At 32.7% G+C, this 15,316-nt stretch overlaps 1 protein-coding gene across 3 annotated transcripts in view; it reads left to right on the top strand.

Annotated features, from left to right (window-relative positions):
* Window positions 1-15,316, top strand: part of LOC132194946 (protein winged eye-like) — a 132,935-nt gene that overhangs the window by 69,989 nt on the left and 47,630 nt on the right. The window lies entirely within an intron of this gene.

Here is a 15,316-nt window from a genome sequence, read left to right as displayed (position 1 = left end):
ATCAGCCGCTCGCCACCAACGTTTATCTTCAACCGCATCAATTAAGCCCTGTTCACAAGATTAGTGAAGTAAATTTGCGTGGAAGAAGAAGACATTTCAATCCAAATTCATTTAATTTGAAGAAAGAGGGTTTCTTTTTGGATCAAAAGTAATTTAGATGACTCTTGTAAGAATTATTAAGAATAAAAACGAAAGCATTTTCTTGAGAAGATATTGACTTAAGTTGAAAACTATAAATTATATTTAAAAAAAATGCCTTCGGGCAAAAAAACTACTCTTTTGAAACGTGTTTCGAAACAATGAAATACCTTTTTTACAATTAGATTTCCGGCCAAGATTTTATAACTTTCGAGACAAATTTCCTGATTTACGTAAAGTTGACATTTAATTACAAAATTTCACGATATGTGTACAGATCTGTCAACTATTGGTTGGTCGAAGCTCTATAAAACGACCTTTCATCGCGTAAAATTTAATTCAATTTTTTTCATAATTATGAAATTGCAGTTTGAAAAAAGTTTATTTTCGCATTTCTTTTTACGAAATTTAATAACCGGATAATTTGAATGGTCAGAAGGCAATTTGGCCCCCGCTGTGCTCGCTGCACTCAACGCTTGCTTGGACCGAAAATTAATTTCAGCGTGACACTGCAATCAGTCATATACATAATGCTCTCTCGCCCCCTGCAATTGCGTGCATAATTATTACATAAAATTGTGAAGTGTCAGTGAATTGCGCGAATATTCGCCTCTACATATTCGATGTCGCTCCTTCGGTGTGAGCAGAGAGAGGCTGCGTTATTTGTCAGGCCCATTGTTTTAACACACACACAGTCATATTATACATATATTGTGCTGCATGTGCTCAAATTGTGTGCGCGGGCCATTGTTCGCAGCAAGACAGGCCATGGCAATCAATAGGACCTTTATGCCGTGCAAATATAAATTCAACAGCCTGCTTATAGTTAATTGCATTATTTCAAACTCGGCGCTTTTTCTCGCGGATGATGAAAAAGACGCATAAGCAGCGGGGAAGATCGAGAGCGTTGCTGCGCGAATAAAGGAATTTTTATTCTACGTGTGAATGTAAATAGCCAGTTTTGGCACGGCCATTCATTAATCAAAATAGCGCGGAAAGAGAGGCGAACGTACGTGCAAGGAATTTACCGGCACTTCTGGATTAACATGCAATGCGGGTTTGATGTTAGATGAACAGTAGCTATGGACAATGTGAAGTTATTTTTCCATTCTCTGACTCTAAATTATTATTAATAAAGACACAGCCGAAATAAAAAAATTTTAAACTAAAACCATCTGCCAATGACGAAAAGTCTTGTTAACAGAAAAGTTAAGCCAAATTTAATTGATACATGCTCGATTTTTACAAATTAAAGTTAGTTTTCTTCAAATTATGCGATATTAAAGGCAAATGTTTTGCGATAACGAGATTTTTGGGAAAGTTTGAAACTTTTTCATCACCATTTTCTGTTTACAGAATCTATTATTATTATTACTTATTTTAATATGCCTGTCAAAAATTTAAAGTTCTATTCATATAAGTATCAAATAAAATAGTATAATTTATCAAATATTAGTACAAAAAACTACATTGAACATTAATTTTCACAAATAACTAAAAATTGATTTTAAATAAGTAAGTACACAATTTTCTTTTGAATTAAAGTGCCTTGTCTGTTTTGGAAATCACTCTTACCATAAATTGCCTATCAATAATATACGATTAATATACAAAGGCACTTAATTTCCTCTGTTTTAAAGATATAAAACAAGGAAAAAGAGAAATATTTGGACTTTTTAGCCTGGAACGTTTTAAATCTGAGGCCATAAAGTTCTCATTTTTACAAAATAAAAACTTTACTCACCATAGTACTTATTCAAATGGTTCTTATTTTTTTGGATATTTTAATTTAGATTTAATTCTTTACATCTGTAATTTAATTTTTGTACTTTAACCGGAAGCTTTGTCACGTCAAGAACTGTTTCGAAACAAAGCCCAAACCTTTAACTGGACAAACATCCTTCAGCTTCTGGTAGACAAAACACTTCACTATTTGATTTCAGCGTGTGATTTATGACAAAAGATTTTGTACTTTCAGTATTATTGACACACTTCACACTGGCTGTATATTAATCAAGATAGGCCAGCGTGTCAAAAGATTGGTGCGTTGTATTTCACTTGGTTCGCGGCAGAGACCCATCTGAAAGTCCACTTTCTTATCGCAGACGGAGCCAAAATAGAAACAGACGACGAAGGAAGTCACTCTTAAGCTCATTCATTTAGAGGATCAGTCTGTCACTTGCAGTTGTTTTGTTTCAATTTCGTTTCGACAGAAAAATTAATTTGGTTAAAACGATTGCAAACAAACAACTGCAGCTTGAAAATGATAATGTTCGCTTTTGATCGAAGGAAAAATTACTGGTTATTGAGAGTCATGGTGTTTTTTTATATTATTTTATAATTAAATTTAGGAAGAATTAATCTGTAGGAGCAAAAGAAAAGATTCTAAAATTTTATTGAAACCAATAATGAGTCATTAATTATATCAAATTATTTCAAAAGTTTTAAACTCACCTGAGAAAGTAAATTAAAATAAAATTTAAATCAAATTATATTTTTAATTTAATTTTATTTATTTTTTGCTTTTTTCATCAACACGACAGAAATCTGGACGAGACATGTGGCAATTAAATAATCATGACTTTGATAAGCTTTTTAAAGGTACATCTCTTTCCCCGCCGTCCTCGGCAAATTTGCATTTCGCCGCGGCATTAAAAGCTCAACAGTTAAAATTATCACCACCTGATCTTTGCTCGGATTTAAAGCAAAGTGCACTCGGCTGCAAAAATAGTAATTTGCATCAAACGCTATCCCACAAAATAAATAAATGATGTCTTCCTACTTCCGGCGCTCTTCATTCATGCCGCGAAATTCGGGCGAATCGCGACGATTTTGCACAAGTGGACTCGCGCGCATATAATTAAGGGGCACTGCGAAGGGGGCTCGCGCGGTAATAAATTTTGGTGGGGTGTGTAACACGATGATGGCCGCCAATATTATATTAGATAAGGGCCATTCCCACACCCCCGTCCGATATACAGCATCCCTCGTCGATACACACACACACATGGTCAAAGAGAGGAGATCTGCATTCTGCTTTAGCTTAGCAACTGATGGCCGAATTATTGTGTGTGCCAACTTTTTTTTGGCGGCCATTGATTTTGGCGTGTCACTTTTGCACGGCACATCATGATGAGGGTGTTATTCGGGGCTTGAGTGAATTTACCTGCCTCATGCGCTGCACCGATGGATCGTGCATGATTTTGTTTATTTGCCTGTTTTACGAGCACCACTCGAAATTTTACAACTTTCCATGCTTGCATGCGAGCGCACACATGTGACAGCCCGTCTAATTGGAGTAATTAACATTTGCATGCATGCCAAAATATTGCACACTGCGATACTTGGTTTTAAGATTCCGCCGAATTTATGTGCAGATTTGTTTTCTCAACAATATGAAAGGCAAAAAGAGAATCACTAGTAACAAAGGCCGGGAAGAGCAAACCTAATTGCAACTGACTTAACTCCTAATGTGCTCTTCTTTAATGAATTCTCAAGCTTTCAATTAATTTGACATCGAAAATATTCTAAATATAATAAAATAAAGCAATCAATGTATTCTGCTAATTTGCTCTTAGCTGTGGCCAATATTGATAGTTCCTTTACCCAAAAGTTTTATTTGTTTTTATTTTTGAAATATTTAACTTCTGGTTTAGAGAAACAAAGGTTTGTTATACGCTACATGTAAATTTAAAATTAAACAAGTTTATTATATAATAAATTAATTATTCAGTAAAAAGAATAATTATTTAAAAAAAATTAAATTTACCTATTATCTAAGTATTCTATTTTTGTAATATAAATTAAATGTAAACATTTTGTTATATTAAATAATTTTATATTTTGTTTTTTGTTGTTACAATAATACTTGTAATATACTTTCTGCAAGCTAGGCAATTTTGATAAATAAAAACAATATTATCTTTTAATGTGCAAATTTCATACCATGCAACAATCTATTTTTAATGTTTTTTATTACTTGTATGTGAGTCCAAAGTCATAGAATAAAAAAAAACACACATATTTTATCTCATTGTAAAAAAGACCAAAATTTTCCCTGAATAGAATCAAAAATTTGTATCTATGAAGATAAACCTTTTAAAATTTCGCCATATCTGACTGAGAATTTTCTGTGCTGAAAAAAAAACAATTCAAAACTAGAAAATATTTCAATTTTTTGCTTACAAATTGCAAATAAATAACCTACAAAATGATCCAAAGAAAAATAAAGTAAAAAAGCCATTTATGCCATATTTAATTGCTATTGTATCACAAAAAAATATACAAAGCAGAACTGAAATGAAATTTTATATATTTATGCCACTTCAACTTAAATTGGAGCTGATTTTTTTCTAACAATAATATGGCTTTGATGCTCAAACTGAAATTTGACAAAAAAAATACTCTAGAAGTTGTCACTAATTTTTTAAAGGACTAATTTATAAATAAGACAATTAGCAGCTATTTCAACTTTCACTGCTCCATTCTTTCTCAATTTAGTTACAATTGTGTTTATTAATGTACCACCGGGCATTCTCTGCCCAAATACATCATCCATACATTCAATATTATAAATTGCATTGATTACAAGAGAGAGAAATTACATCAAAAAATACAAAGACAGAACATACAAAATAAATAGCCCTGAAATTGATATTGTTTATTATAAATATTACTTTTTGTTTGTTTTGTTTTTTGCCATCATTACAGACCTGTTCATGTCGTCAGCACTTTGTCGCTATTTATTTTAAACTAGTCTTTTATCTTAGACATAGCCTAGCTTGTACTGTTTTTCTTTTACGACTCAGGAAAGGTGGCCTCCTTATTGAACTTATTCATTTTCATTTATAATTGTTAATTTCTCACAGTAATTATTTATATTTATTCAAGTAAGATTGCATCAAATTATTTTTGAAGACATTAATATTTTCATTCAGACACCAGTTCGCCTGCAACGCATTCCATAAATGATAGCTCTGCATTTTAAAAGAAAAATCACCACAGTCAAAAGGTGGCAGCAGAAAAAGTTTGTGTGATCTAGCAGCTCTCGAATGATGCTCATCTCGCAATAAAAATAATTCTTTTAAATAGGGTGGGCTATTTCCATGCAAAGTTTTATGTGTCATAAGAAGTATGTTAAGCTGCATTCGCTCCTCAACTCTGAGAATTCCTGCTTTCACATAGAAGGGTGTAATTCGATCACCAAACTTGACATCATAAACATATCTTAAACAATTATTTAATGCAACATCAAGTCGTTTCAGACGCTCCTTTCTCACATCACAGTAAACTATGCTGCAATAATCTAAATGTGGGAGAATTAAACTTTTTAGCAACTGTAGCCGTACCTTTTGAGGCGTAAAATTGCGAAATTTATTCAGGTTATTCAAAGTGCTGTAAATTTTCTGACAAACAGTTGAAATCTGCTTATCCCATCGAAATTCTTTATCAAAATGAACTCCTAAATTTTTAAACGTGTCTACAAATTCAATATTAGAATTGTTAATTGCCAGCGGAGGAAGAACATTAAAGTTTATTAATTTATTCATTTGAGGAGAGGAAATTATCATAGCTTTAGTTTTTGCTGCATTCAATTTTAATCCATGCCTTTCGGACCATTTTGCCACATCCTGCAAAATTAAATTCATAATTCCTATTGCATCAGCTAGTTCTTTCACTCCACATTCAATATACAGCTGAACATCGTCCGCATACACATGATATTTACACCTGCTCTTAAAAATTCTGTTTATATCAATCATATAAAGTGAAAAAAGAAGTGGACCAAGCACTGAACCCTGGGGCACTCCACAATTTAATTCAGCCCATTTGGAATATTTTCCATCGCTGCCTTTTACTGCTTGCTTTCTGTCAGAAAGATAATTATTAAACCATTGCAAAACAGGCGGTGAAAAATTTAGCTGGGAAAGTTTTCTCAGTAAGAGTTTATGATCAACGGTATCAAAAGCCTTAGAATAGTCAAGAAAAACCATTAAAACAACTTTTTTGCGAAAAAGCGCTGCCCTTATATCCTCGGCTATTTTCAGCAAAGCGGAAGTCGTGCTATACAATTTTCTGTAGGCAGATTGAAACTCGTCTAAATAATTATTATTTTTTAAGAATTCCTGAATTTGTTTGAACACAATTTTTTCAACGACCTTATTTAGAGCTTTAATATCGTTCCTCGGTATTATTTAAACTATGCTGGCGTGCTAAAATACTTATTACAAATCGAGATTGAGTTTTTTTTCTTTTGCGATCGGCTGATTCACGAACGGACGTCATAATTTCAGGCAAAAAAGAGCGTCTTGCGCTCTCATAGTCATATGAGAGAGTGAATCAACCGCGCGCAATAAAGTTCAGTGTGTGTTACGTCCTCGGCGTTTTATCGTGGTCGTATGTTTTCCAGCTTATCTCTTCTTGAATGTATGGGCGTTCTTCTCACTCGAGCATCGCCGGCCGGCCCGTCGCTCGCTCGTTCGCTCGGCCCCGGCGCGCTCTCTTTTTCCAGCAGCGAAGAATCGAACTCCGCGGAAATATATTTATGTTTTCCTTCGCGTGTGCAGATTATAAATATATACACCCCGTGTCAACTTTTCTCTACTCCGTCTATAAAAAATGCGTGCCAGCAAAAGGAGAAAGAAAGGCTTATTAGCGTCGAAAAATAGCCCGCCGGATTCGTTTTATTCGCGTGGACCGCTGGCACGCATTTCCTCGCAAATTGCGACGCCGAGGCATTTCCAGAGACAAATTTCTGCCCATTTAAGTGTAATGGCATGTGCGTTCCTTACTTCAAAGAAATTGTTTTGCGCGCCCCGGAAAATCCAGCCGGCAGCAGAATTTTTCGTCTGCCAGCAGCAAATTTTCTGGCCAACGCGAATTTAACGCGCCGCTGGACTTCTTGGAAAAGAGGAAAATTTATTGGATTTTGTTGTTTGCAATTTAGAAAAGTATTTCTCCAGTAAATATAATGTTACAACTTTCCCTATTAAACGTCTGACAGCTTTATTGAGGCTTGCAGGTTTATTCTGGAAAAAAATGACCAGAAGAAAAATAGAAATTAGATTTTACTATCGTAAAAAAAAAATAGAATATTACTTTTTGAAGTAATTCATCTACTACAAATTTGATTTGCTAAAATGAATATTTTCATTCCAACTATATTGAGCTGTCTTTTACCAATCTTGTCTGTTTAACAATCCAATTTCATTCTTTATCCATTTTTCAATCATTTTGTAAAAGCAAAATATATTAAAATAATTTCTTGATTGAGGCATTCCTTTGACGTTAATGCCGTAACTTTCAACCTGACATTGTATTAAGATTATCAACTGAAAAAATTTTATCTGGATCATACATCAAGGAAAACAATTTGTATGTCTTTTCCTTTTTTTTTCAATTTGTCGTAAATTGGCTATTTTTATTAATTGTTTTGGGAATTGAAATTAAATCAAATTAGTAATTGAAATCACAAAACTGAGAAGTGACTTCTGATTTATTATGAAATAAAATATTTTACCAATTTATATCTCGCCAGCTTGATTGAATTAAAGAATGTATCAAAATTTTGTGTTTTTGATTCAAAATTACTTTTTGGTTTTACATAAATCAGGTTGCTAAAATTGGAATGATCTTAGGTCGTGGTGATTTATTTTCAGGGAAAAGGTATTTTTCTTAAAATTAGAAGAAACTCCAATTTAAATTAAAGCTTTTGGTGTTTATGACATAATCCATTAAGCTTTATTTTCTCATTTAAAAACTGGCCAAAATTGTAGCCATTTTATTGAAAATTTAAATTTCTTCATCAGAACTTATTACAAACCATTATCGTTATATTACTGATCAGATCACCCATGAATTCAATTTCGTTTAGACTACAATTTTCCTTTCATTCACTTTGGCAAATTACTTTCAGGAAGGCATATATAACATGTGTGCCGTGCACGAAAATGATAAATCTGCAAAGTAATTTCGTAAGCAGCGAGCAGAAAAGTTAGCCTCGTCTCTTTCACTTCATGACCTCTCCATTGTGTTTTGGTTGACATAAAAAAGGCATTAAGTTTCACAGGATGAGCCTGCACTCGAATGTATATAAAACCGAGCCAAAGAAGATGCAATCTGAATTAACAGCGAGACGAGAGCTTGTTTTGTTCTTTCTTTTTACACACACACAGTTGGTTTAATGCACACTTCAAAGGTGCTTCCTTGGTTCGTTCGCCTGGCAGGCCCTTGTTTTCAGTTAAGGTCAACAGCACCTATAATTAATGACAATTTGATGAGCACCCCTTGGCGCAACTTACTTATTAATCAGCGAATCCAAGGGTTTGCACACATGTGTGTGCACTTGTCATCGGGCTCAAAGAGAATTTGATATTTGGGGCCCTTGAGGTGTTTGCAGCGAGAGCCGCCTTTCGATTTGATGAAGCTGCTGAGCTGGATTATTTTACCAGATTCGCACTCTTACGTATTCACCGCAAAAAAATCGACCGAGAGGCAACTTGTGACTGTGTATTTACCATAATTGGCTGTAAAGTATGGATATATAAAAATTTGTTTCTAATTAACGTCTATTTTAATTAGTTATAGACAAACTATTATTTTAACAAATGATAAATGCTATAATTTATTTTTATTTTTACGCATATTTAAAATATCATTTTATTTTATTATTTTTTTTAAACTTGGAAAAATTAAAATTGTTTTTTAATGAAAACAAATTATATAATTATTTAATTTTAATTTAGATTTGCTATTTATTTTGACTTTGTCTTACAATAAAACATAAGTTATAATTTTTATTCAAAGATCAGAACATCTCTTAGCTCTTGTAACTGAATTTATATTCGAGGATTAGAAATTATAATTAACAATTTTCTTCATAGTTTATGCCAGTATAGGCGTGACAGTAATATTTTCTGCTAATTAATAGTAACTTCCGCAGCGTCGGCTATAGTGAACTTTAATGATAAACTAAATTACTCTTTTGATGAAATTCTGAGTAAATAAAACATCATGGCGATTGATTATTTGCAAAATAGTAAGGTGTGAAAAGTAAAGTCTTCAGAGAGACTCAAAAATTTGTAAAGGAGAATATTCACGTTTCAGATTGAAATAATTTATATTAAGTCTATTTCATCAATGTTTATTTCCCCTGCTCAAACAAATTAGCTTAATGTCATTGGCTTGTATTCGCCTCTCTCATTTTGCAAGCTTCCTAAGTTTCCTAACTTAATAAATTTTCATTTTTGGATTTCTTTGAAGAAATAACGTCAATAAAATATTAATGAAAACTGATTAATTAGTGAAATTTCTCTCATTATAAATATATGTTCTGCCTAATTTGAAAATAACGTGAAATCAGTGGAGTATCTTGAAAGTAAAATGACGAGCATTAATTTTTTTCCCATTTTTTTTTTTAATTTTTGATTGAGAGCAGGAGTGTGATTATGCAAGGAGAAATTACAATGGCAAATTTCTACAAGAATTGTACGACGAGAACTTTAAAATTTTCATTTGCTTAACAATGATAGCTGTGATTTGATTTATTAATCCCGGAAGTTATACAAACAGTGCGGGTTTTAATACCTTGATTATTTCAAGAATAAGAAAACAAAATCAAATAAATCGATTCTGAAAACCATTTATGAGGATGAATTAAATTTTGAATTGGATTATCAATAAATGACTGTACACATTGTGCCAGCTGTAAATATTTTTAATTTTAAATTCATATTAGTTATTTTTCATCAGATTAAATGCTCGATATAGTTATTTTAAAAATAGATAATGCTTTATAAAAATTAAATAAGATAAATTATAAAAATTAATGCATTTAAATAAATTGCATATTCCTTGAAATAAAAATAACTTGTTTAAAATTATGAAAATAAAGAAAAACTGGTTTGAAGAGTTTAATTTATGTTTAACTATGTTGCATTGTTGAGCCTAGAAATTTCTTGAGCCCACAGTAGCCTTGCCTTAAAATAGAAACATCCTATATTTCCGCCCGAGCCGGCGTGATTATACGAGGGTTGTTTATCGCGCCGAGTCGGGGATGCTGCGCAAGCGCTCGCACTAATGGCTTCTTTTTAAGCATCATCGCGGCCAAACGGCACACAATCGCCGGCTGCACCCCCGACGAGGGTGGTTCGTTTTCTCTCTCAAACGAATACTCACTTTTGAATTTCCGAACGAAAATTTCTTAAAATTCGGGCCAAGTCGCTCCTAGAAATGGACACTCTCACTTTCAAACTTCACGACCGAATCACTGCGGCACAAACGGGCCTAGCACTGAATTTTGGGGGTTGAAAAAGAGTTCCCGTTACTCATCACGGCTTAGGTAGCGATCGCACCCCCCTACTCACGCTGATGCACGCCAAGAACTACTGACCCCCTTATTACGCTAGATTTTTTTCAATAACTACTCCCACCCCGGGATGCGTGTCAGCTGTTTTTGAAAAGTTTCTCTCTGCGAAACAACAATCGCTGCACGCACTGCTGCACCCCTCCGCCGCTGAAAAACAAGTTTCTTTTTTCATCCCTCTGAAAAGCGCTAGGCCTCTTTTCTGCCTACCGGTCATTTCTTTTGTGCGCCTATGAAAGCGATTTTTCGTGTCCAAAACTCGCCCTGGCCCATCTTTGCTGCGCTGCGTGCAGCCTACGAGAGAGGCTCAAAGATGCTTTCCCAATGATTGAAACTGAAAAATATATTTCATTTAAATCAAATAATATTTTGCTATATTTGATGTGGCCCAATTTATAGAATAAATTTCACAGATTGATGTTTGTTCTTTTTTCCAATTGTTCATAAATAAATTTATCTTTGTTAGTGCTAAATTGAAAAACTAGGGCATTTTAATAAGTTCAGATGCACAATAAACAAAAATAAGCAGATTTGATGAGGAAAATTTTTCCTAAATGATGCATTGCTTTACTCTGTAAAAAAATCAATAAGAAGATTATTTAGAAATTTGCATTTTTTTATTATTCCGTTTCAGGAATTTTTGGTGAAATAGAGGCACCATTATTGTTGGTTATGAATGAGCTGGAATAAGTGGCATGTTGTTAATTGCTAATTTTAGGTGCATATAATGCAAGTAGTGTTCCAGAAGTTTGTTTTGGGGAGAAAATTTTTCAAATTGGCAGTTTTCCTGCGAAAATAAGTGATTTAATAAGGAATTTTATTAATAAAAACAGGTGAAAAGACTCAATAATATTTTAGCTCTAAATACTTTGGCTATTTAATTAACCATGACATGCTTTCCCTCCCTTATAAGTTAAATATCATCTATAGAACTAAGAAAATCTAAGTTTGATTTTCTTTCATTTAGAATAAGCAAGTATTTTTATTTTCTATTTTTATCGATTGGTTTAAAACGAAACGAAGAATTTAGTTTGTAATATTTGTAGCTCTCTACATTCAGCTTGCACTTCTTGTTGCAAAGAAAGCATCGAGGCGCAAAAGAGCGTTTGGAGAAACGGCCACCCGACAACAACCCTTCCTTTCCAGCTCCTCATTCTGCTGACCAGTCGAAATCCCACCGAGTGTCCAGCATTATTTTTCATCTCAAAAGAAAATAACATACAATATTATTTTCGTGCGTATACCTGGGCGCAGCGTGCATTCCTCGCGCCCGCTCTCTGTGCGAAGAGTGACAGCTCCAATCCCCACGAAACCAACCGCAAGGAAAATAATTGTTCTCAACAGGTATAAATGCGGCTCAGGGTTTCTTCTTTATGCAGGTTGTAAATTTTGGCCCAGCATTTCTCGGAAAAGCGGCCTGTTGTTTGGCACTGCACAAGGTTTAATAGGTAGTCCACGATTGAAGTTCGCGCGAACGAACTTCGCTGAGCGAACAGGGAACTTCGCGCGAACTTTTTTTTCGTTCGCTTGAAGCGTCCACGATTGAAATACAATATTCGCGCGAAGTTACGTCACTAATACGTCACAAGTACCTAATAAATAAATTGATTTAAATTTAAAAAAATTTAAATTTATCTTGTTAAGTTAAAAAAACCATATATTTGAGAACTGACCAAAAAATTTAATTGAAAATTCAGCAAAAAAATGTAAATAAATAAAAATATAATATTTAATTTTCATGCGTTTTTTTATAGTAATTTACAAGAGTACTATAAAATGTCAATAACTTTAATATTAAATTTTTTTCAATGGTTACAAAACAGCTAAAATATTGAAAATTAATCAATTGTTGGGAGGAAAATATTGAATTGTTAAGGCACCACCACCACAAAGAATTTTGCTAAAACTTCCATCCACCAAAATGAGTCCACTTAGAAATTAGAAAAATAATTATTCATCAAATTTTGAAAACGATTTTCTCAATACAATAGAATTGATATTAATAAAAATTGCAAAAATAAAACAGCGATGATAGACATTTTAGATTAATTAGCTTTCGTTTAAATTTCTTAAAAATAGTTTAGGGTAATGTAGAATTAAATTAAATTTTATAATCTCAATTGATCAATCTAATTAAAAATATCAATGTATCAATATATTTAAAACAAAAATTTTTTGTCTTTAAAACAATGAAGTTAATTTCTATGAAAATGAAGTTATAAGGTACCAAAAATGTAATCAAAATATATTGAAATGAGATAAATAAATTAATTAATTTGGCTTTAAAATTAAAATTTTCCTGTAAAATAAAAAAAAACGAAATTGAGATCTGGCAAAAAATCTAAATAATTAAAAAAAAAATAACTTCGTGAGCTTTTTTATTATTTTAATTTTTATGAAAAGCACGCATGCGCAAGATTTTTCGCTCGACGCGGGTCTGGCGAAGTTCGCCAGAGTAGAGCTCGATTCAACTCCAGCGAACTTCGCGCGAGTCGCGCGAACTGAGAAATTTCGCCCAGCGAACTGATCGTGGACGCTTTATGGGCCACACATGTTATTAACTTTGTTCGTTCGCGCGACTTTTCAATCGTGGACTACCTATAAGAGGAGAAAAATTTTCCACACTTCATGCAAGTTTTATTTTCAATTTTGAAAAAGGCCTAGGATCCTTTTACAATGTTTTGAAAAATATAAACATGTGAAACTGAAATTAATTATTATATTTATTGACTTTTTGTTATTACATTTAAATAAATATATAATTATATTTTAGGATTATTCATAATTAATTTCTTATTTATTTAACTAGAATAATAATAAACGTTGGCCAAAACTTTTATTTCAATGCTAATTTAATGTTACAAATAAATTATTGTTCCGGTGCCCATACATGACATAATCATTAGAATTATCATTAAATGAGAACAAGGATTGTATATTCGCGAATATTAGTCATATTGCTTAATACATAATGTAAAAATACAATGCAGTTCAAAACAGGATATTTTATTTGTATCAGAAAACATAGCTCTGATATATTCCAGAACCTATAATAAAAATGAAAATATGGTTGTTACAATTTTGCATTTGATTGGTATTTTTTGTAATTCATAATACAATGCAAAAATTAATTCCAAACGCTCAAAATTTCACATTTTTAATTTTACAGATCCCATCTTTACATTTCCTTCGATAAATCTAGTTTTTTCGGAAAATAAATTAAGATACCAAATTTTTTAATTGGATTCCATGAGAATTGAAAGCCGAGCTTTCTTGTTGCGCATTATTTCACTTTACTTTGTAACAAGGAAGCTCAATTTCAATTTCCCTCCAAACATTTCAGTTAATTATCATATTTAGTTATTTTACAACCAAGAATTCATTAAAAAAATAAATCTTGATCAAAACAAATTTATTTTTACTAACGTTAAAAACGCTTTTGAGGCACAAATTTATCTACTTCTGCTTGTCATGTGGTTTGAATCAGTTTGGATTCAGACCTGTGATCTATTTTGTTGGACGCTTATCCTTTCGCTGTCATTGCTTTCGACACACGCGGGTATATTATTTGAGAAGGAAAACCAAGATTAGCTCTCGCGGGGATATTACAAATACAGCAGGCAGTCGATGGCTGCTGCCGTATTATATAAAAGATCGCTTTTTTTTGCAGCACGCACATTTTATTTATACGAATAAACACGAGCGAGTGAGAAAAATAAGAACCTCGGCTGCTGTTTTGTCGCCGAGAATGGGTGCCGATTCAGCGAGGATGTGATGCTGATAAAGAGAGGGGAAATAAAAGTCACACAGATTTGTGCCAATGTTTGACAATATCGGATATTGAAAATATTGATAAAACTCGAATATTTAAATTTCTATTATTTTAAATCCACCTTTAGGATACAGAACTAGCTGAAATTATATTTTACTTGTATTCAACAAGCTCGTGTCAGGAATTTTAAAAAAAATTAGCTATTATTTTTGAACATTATAGATTTTTAAATAAATTTAATTAATTAATATTTGATTTAAATTAGTTGTTGTTATTTATTTAAAAAATATATGTACATAATTATAACAAATAAATAAAAATTAAAAAAATGCAAAACAATTATTTAAATAAAAAATTAAAATGAAATGGTAGTTTTTAATTATATTTTGTAATTTCTTTTCATTTATTTTTTTTTTACTAATATTTGTGCGTTCAAATAGATTTCTGAAAGTAACACAAATATAAAAATTTAGTAAATTAACATATTTTTTGAAATAAAATTAAAGCTTTTTGGTTAGTTTTCAGATAATACAATAGTTTTTGGAGTTTAAAATATTTATAGCTCAAGGAATAAATTTTTTTTTTCAAAATAAATAAACATACTGCATTTTGATGTTTTGGTGCTCAGCTTGCGCGACAATTTGTTGATTGGATCTGGAATAACCGCTAAATTTATTGCCCAGCATCATTTCTGCTCATTTCTCTTGCATGTTTGTCCATAAATTTGGGTAAAAGTATACGGGGCCAGCTGCGAAACCGCAGAGCGCGTCGGCGTCGGCGGCAGCCAGAGTGGGACATAAAAAATTCAAAAGCGGCGCCGGCAATTCAAGGAAACGCTAATGATCGCGTAATGAAAATAAATTGGCTCGCTAGTCCATCCTGCGAGGGAAATAATGAGACCGAGGGCTGAAAACGCACCCCCGTCTCTGAATCTATCAAATATTGATTCGCGCCGCTGGGTAATTTGGCCCGCCGAAATCTTGACGTATTTTTCACATAAGAAAAAGGGCACGACCGGAGAAATAAAGAGAGACCCGGCGTGC

The sequence above is a fragment of the Neocloeon triangulifer genome, unplaced genomic scaffold, assembly GCF_031216515.1.
Source record: "Neocloeon triangulifer isolate White Clay Creek 2 clone unplaced genomic scaffold, ASM3121651v1 ptg000008l, whole genome shotgun sequence".
NCBI lineage: Eukaryota > Metazoa > Arthropoda > Insecta > Ephemeroptera > Baetidae > Neocloeon > Neocloeon triangulifer.
This window is presented reverse-complemented; position numbering and strand designations above follow the sequence as displayed.